The sequence below is a fragment of the Oryx dammah genome, unplaced genomic scaffold (genome assembly GCF_014754425.2).
Source record: "Oryx dammah isolate SB20612 unplaced genomic scaffold, SCBI_Odam_1.1 HiC_scaffold_29, whole genome shotgun sequence".
NCBI classification, from domain to species: domain Eukaryota; kingdom Metazoa; phylum Chordata; class Mammalia; order Artiodactyla; family Bovidae; genus Oryx; species Oryx dammah.
This window is the reverse complement of record NW_024070213.1, coordinates 47,411,370-47,417,553: the sequence shown is the minus strand read 5'-3', so window position 1 is coordinate 47,417,553 and position 6,184 is coordinate 47,411,370.

Below are 6,184 nucleotides of genomic sequence, written 5' to 3'. Positions count from 1 at the left end.
CTGCTGGAACATGGGCAAGGTGGTCCCCGTGTGTCCAGTGAACCTGTGTTGGGATCTGAGAATTAGCACAGGGGTATAACAGGGTACACAGCTGTGGGATGGTAAGACTGAAGCTCAGAGAGAGCAAGGTGGTTTCCCAAGGTCACACAGCAGACTAGTGACAGGCCTCTGGACACCTGGTCCAGCATTCTTGACACATTAGCAATTCTCAGTTATTTCACATAGCCAGTCCCATCCATCCCCAAATAGTGTCGTTCTGAAGCTTCCCATTTCAGGGCTGCAGATAGGCTCTGCTCACCTGCAAGTCTGGGCTGTCATACATGGTGGTTCATGTCAAACTGGGTGAAGTTGTTCAGTTGCTAAGTCGTGTCCAACTCCATCACTATCTCCCAGAGTTTGCTCAGATTCATGTCCATTGAGTCAGTGATGTTATCTAACCATCTCATCCTCTATCACCCCCTTCTCCTCTTGCCCTCAATCTTTCCCAGCATCAGGGTCTTTTCCAATGGGAAATTAGAGATCGCAATTAGAGATGCTTCAGTTCAAGAACAAGTCCGGGCAAAGAATGCTCAAGCTCCAGGCACGATCTTTGAGTGGCCACTAGGTGGAGCCACACTTCCACATTCAGGGGGCTCTCAAACTGTCTCCAGAGGAGTGATTGAGGAGTCTCACGCGTTCACTCACTCACTCACTCACTCAGTAAATGTTAACTCAGTACCTACTCTGTGCTAGGGATGGTGATACAGCAGTGAACACTGCACTAACAAACCCTGTAATTAGAATCTGATAACTCTGTTCGAATGTCTTATAACCAGGCAACAGCTACATCATTCTACTCACTCCATCCTTAAGAGGGCTCCAGAGATGCCACGCTTCCACTTATTCAGATATTCAATGGGCTTGTCTTCTCCTCCAAGCTCTGGGAGTCCTAAGATGGGTCACCCTCTGGTGAACAAGTCAAACGCAGGCGTTCAACTTGACCTGTGTGATGACTGATGTTTGCCAGAGGCTGGCCAGAGGAGCCCAGAACTTGCCTTTAGATGTCTCCAGGACCCTGAGAGTCGAGTCCTTTCTCTGTTGGCATCCTGAAGCAGGAAGATCAAAACCTCTGCCCCACCCACCCTCTCTCTGCTTCTTGTGAGCAACTGGATCCATTTCCCAATCCTTGTTCTCATGACAATGGAAATAGGGCCCTGTCTCTGCAAAAACCTCTCGTAATGCCACCAGGTGGGACTTGAGATGTGGGGAGGGGGTGTGACTGATTTCTTTCACCTGGGGCTTTGGTGGCGCTTCCGTCTTCCCAAGGCGCACATTCCTGCCTTCCCTTCCAGAAGGGGCTGTGCAGGCGTGAAGGGAGCCTTGTAAGAGTGAAGTTGGAAGACTCAGGCCCTGACCCCATATCTTAGATCAGTCACATCCTTCTTCTGGGTCTCAGTCTTCTCATCTGTGGTAAATTAAACACAGCCACCAATTCTTTACAGACCCTCCCATCAGGAGATGGTGGCTTTTCCTGCTTCCCCCCATCCCTCCTCAGCCTTGCTCTAATCCAAATGGCATCATCTCCCGCTAGGTTAGCCATACGGTAGCCTCCTGATGGTTTCCCCACACTCACTTGGTCCCCCAGCACACGTTCTACACATCAGAGGTCAGATGACACGGAAACGTTGTTACATGCGCCCTTTGTCTGTCGCATGCCCCATGATGGCCCCCAGCCTCCCTTACCACCACCAGCTGCCAAGACGGTCGCCATCTAGCTGCCCCCACCTCTCCACCTGTCTCCTCCCGTGCACTCTGCTCCAGCCTCACGTCTGGGATTGGAACCTCAGTACCGCACAGCTGGTCACCTGGAGAGAAATTTGAGCAGAAAACCAAGGTAGGACTGGAGTTAGCAAGCTTATGGGATTGAAGTTTCAACTGAAGACAAACAGTGAGGTCTTACCCCGGACCTTCCCTGGATCTGGGAAAAGGGTTTTCTTTCCTAAGAGGTAGAGGTGGTGGTGGCATCCGGAACGGAAGGTTTGGGAAAATGCAGTTTTGGTGCAGGCTAAGTGGTCAGAAACCTCAGCTGTCCCTCAGCATCTGGACGGGGAACCAGGTAAGTGAGTCAGCATCAGGCTGCCACAACCACATTCACTTGCACTTCTCAGTTTCCCCTTGACTTTGCACCTCTGGTCCTCCGTTAAGGTGTCAACTCCTCTTGCGGGGAGGACTATGGTATATTCATCTTTGTAGCTCCCTGTCTCTCAGACCGAGCTCTGCACAAAGACGTCAGAGAAAATGGGTTTTTAAAAAATAATATAATTCTAAGCTATTTGTTTATTTATCCAGCTGCATCAGGTGTTAGTTGCCACCCATGGGATCTTCGTTCTTTGTTGCAGCATGTGGGATCTTTAGTTGCAACATGTGGACTCTTGGTTACAGCCTGTGGGATCTAGTTCCTTGACCAGGGATCAAAATGGGGCCCCCTGTGTTGGGAGAATAGAGTCTTAGCCACAGGACCACCATGGAAAGCTCAGAGAAAACATTTTATGAATGTCCTGAGCATCAGTTCTTCCTGCCAGCCCACTGCTAGAAGAAGAGTCTCAGTTTCTCTTCTAAAGAACTCTCCTTTTCCCCACTCTCATCCACATGCTCCATGTAAGAGCTGGCTCCCTCCCTGGCTCCAGAGCTGGACACACACTCACCTTCAACCAAACAAAACATCACCTTCTCCTGACTACAGTGACTGGTTTAGGAGTGGGCAAGTGACCATTTCAGAACCAAGGAGACAAATGAGACGGAGAAGCAGAGTTTATAAAAGCAAGGGCTTTTCTGTTAGGACAGTAAGTAGTACAAGCTGGAAACTGCTGAAGGCCTGGAATTAGCTAAATGCATTGGAAAATAGAGACAGAAAATAGGAGAGAGGTCAAATCCCGATGATATGGGTTAAGCCCCTGGATCCAGCTTGAGTCTGAAGCCATTGCTTCCTTGAGTCATCAGAGCATGTAAATTCCATTTCTTGCCCAAGTCAGTTAGAGTTTGGTTATCTGTCACCTGCATCTGGAAGAGTTCTGACAGATAAATGAATGAATGAAAAAGTCTACCAGAAAACTTGAGGCATAGAGGAAAGGATTCTGTGCTAAAAATCAGGATGGTATGTTGCTGTTTACTATGTAACTCTAGGCAAGTTGCCTGATGTCTGTGGACTTTAGTTTAGAACTCTGATAATCATTCACTTGGGACTTCCCCGGTGGCTAAATGGTAAAGAATCTGCCTGCAGTGCAGGATACCCGGGTTCAATCCCTGGGTTGGGAAGATCCCCTGAAGGAGGAAATGGCAACCCACTCCAGTATTCTTGCCTGAAGAATCCCCATGGACAGAGGAGCCTGGCAGGCTTTAGTCCACGGGGTCCAAAGAGTCGGACATGACTGAAGCAACTGAGCAAGCCAGCAAATCATTCATTGATTCAACAAATATTAACAGCATTTATTATGCCAGACACCAAGCTAGGTATTGACTGGCTCTACTGTAGTAACAAAGCCCTGATGGTTCTTATTTTCATGAAAATGAAAAGTTCAGTTCTAGAAAAAATAAAATTGATTGCGTCATGGCAAAATCTGTTTGCAATAGAAGTCTCTAGCACTTAGTAACTGGTAGCTATTATTATCCTTCCACTCCTTGTCAGCTAACTAATATCGTAGGGTTAGCTATAGAAGGGACAAGAAATAGGGCCTAGTGTAATGGGTGTGGGGGTACCACGCACTTCACTTCCTTCTCTGGCTTGGGACCAATCAGAAATCATGTTTATGAGCCTAATTATACCCAGCACTGAGCTAAAAGGTGTAATGACAGCCTTGCATGGGCTTGGGTCCAATCTTCTGGGACCTTTAGCTCTAAGAATAGCCAACATGCTACCAAGTACATTTTTTTCTGGCCTCTGGCAAAGAGGCTTTTCTGAGTTAAATATGCTCATCAGTGTTCCCAAGAATCAAGCTTAGAAATAGAACTACTTAAGCATGATCTCTTTCAATTCTTGTTATAAGGAACTAATAATGCCAACTGCAGTTGGATTTTCAATCCTAAAGGGAATTCACAGCTTGGGTTGAAGTGGCAGAATGTCAGATCCAAACCCAGTAAAAGAGTGTAAGTTCAGCAGACCCAAGGTAGCTAAAGCCATACTCCACCTTCTATTCTTATTTACTCATTTAACAAATACTTATCAAATACCCACTCTGAACAAGCACCATCATGGAGCAGCAGCTGTCTCATGATAGGACAGCCCCAGAGTGAATGAATCCAGAGGCAACTACTCAAATACGAGCCCACTCCTGCATACCAGGTTTGTACACCTAAGCCCAGCCAGATGTTAATAAGTCAGTCTTTACTAATAAATCAGCTCATGTGCTCTGGTCTAAATATAGCCCAGGTTCTTGCCTGTTCCCATAATTATTGCTGCATTTTAAAATGACCTCAAAGCTTAGTGGTTGGGTACTGAATGCCACTGAACTGTACACTTAAAAATGGTTAAAATGGTAAATTTTATAGTATATTTAACCACAATAAAGAATTATGGAAGGATTAAAAAGAACTTAAGGGTTTGAAACAACCATTTAACTATGCTCAAAGATTCAGGGGAGAGGGGTCAGAACTGGGGGCAAGGCACAGTGGAGAGGGCTCATCTCTGCTCCACAGGGTCTGGATCTCAGGTGGAAAAACTCAAAGGCTGAGAGGAGGGGTTAGTGTCTGTGTGCTGAACCATCTGAAGGCTCTTTCATTTATATGTCTGGCTTGACTCAAAATCTAGGACTGTCTACTGGGGCATCCACATGTGGCCTCTCTGTGTGGTTTGGCTTCCTCACAACATAGGGGCCTCAGGGTACCCAGACTTTTTATATGGCAGCTCAGAACTCCAAACATAAGTGTCTCATGGGGGGAGAAAAGGCAGAACTTGCATCCTATTTATGACCTAACTTTGGAACTTCCATCATGCTGTATATTGGTCCAAGCAGTCATAAGCCTATCCAAACTCAAGGCTGGGGTGGATAGAGTTAGAGCCCAGGTTTTGATGGGGGAGCATTAAGAACACATAGTGGAAAAACACATCTGAAGGAAGATATAGTTGCAGTCATTTCTGAAAAATACAGCCTGTCATACCACCTTTAAAAATGGGCCAAAAGTAGGGCACTTCCCTGGTGATCCAGCAGCTAAGACTCTGTGCTCCCAATGCTGGAAGCCTGGGTTCAATCCCTGGTCAGGGAACTTGATCCCACATTCTGCAACTAAGTGTTCAAATGCAACTAAAGATCCCACATGTCACAACTAGGACCAGGCACAGCCAAATAAGTAAATAAATATAAATAAAAGGTTTTTGTTTTTTTTTTTTTAATAAAATGGACCAAAAGCAAAGAAGCTACAGAGGAATCGGTTTAGAGAAACAGTCCTGGAAGAGATGAACACATACTCAGCCTACCCTAGGGATTCGCAGTTCACGCCTGAGAGGATCCCTCCCCAGGCTGGGCAAGTTCCAAGGGGGTCCAGCTGAGTGTACAGAGTTGCTGGTGTCTAGTTGTAGTTCTGCCAGTCCCTAACTGAGTGTGATCTCATGGTAGTAAGGCTTTTCATTGCTGAATTTCCTCACCTTTAAAATAGAGGGGGAGTTCCTCGTTGGCCTAGGGGTTAGGATTCTGGGCTTTCACTCCTGCAGCCAGGGTTCAATCCCTGGTCAGGGAACTGAGATGCTGCAAGGCACATGGTGCAGCCAAAATATTGGAAAAAATTAAATGGAGGTAATTTTTCATATTTCATCAATATTGTTGCAAAACCAAGCAAACTATTGTATGTGAGGAAAATGTGTTGCAAACTGCCCACAAATTGACCCCATATGTGGACAGTCCATTCTGACAATAAAACTGGGGCAGAGCATATGCTGCCAGTTTTCTTTGCCACCACTCTCTCCATAGCAACCACCCTCCTGTTTTGCTTGCCAGTCTCAGATGTAGGGGAGAGAGATGAAAACTCAGAGAGGGCAAGTGACAAGACAGGGTCACACAGCCAAGAAAATCAGCTCTTGAAAATATCTGACTACCTGATGACCTGTCCTGCCAGTTTTTCCCAGCACAAAGAGCCTCGTTTCTGCTCCCCACCCTGAACTAGTTTCACAGTGTATTGAAGGTCAGCAGCTACAGAAGCCCATCATGATTTAATT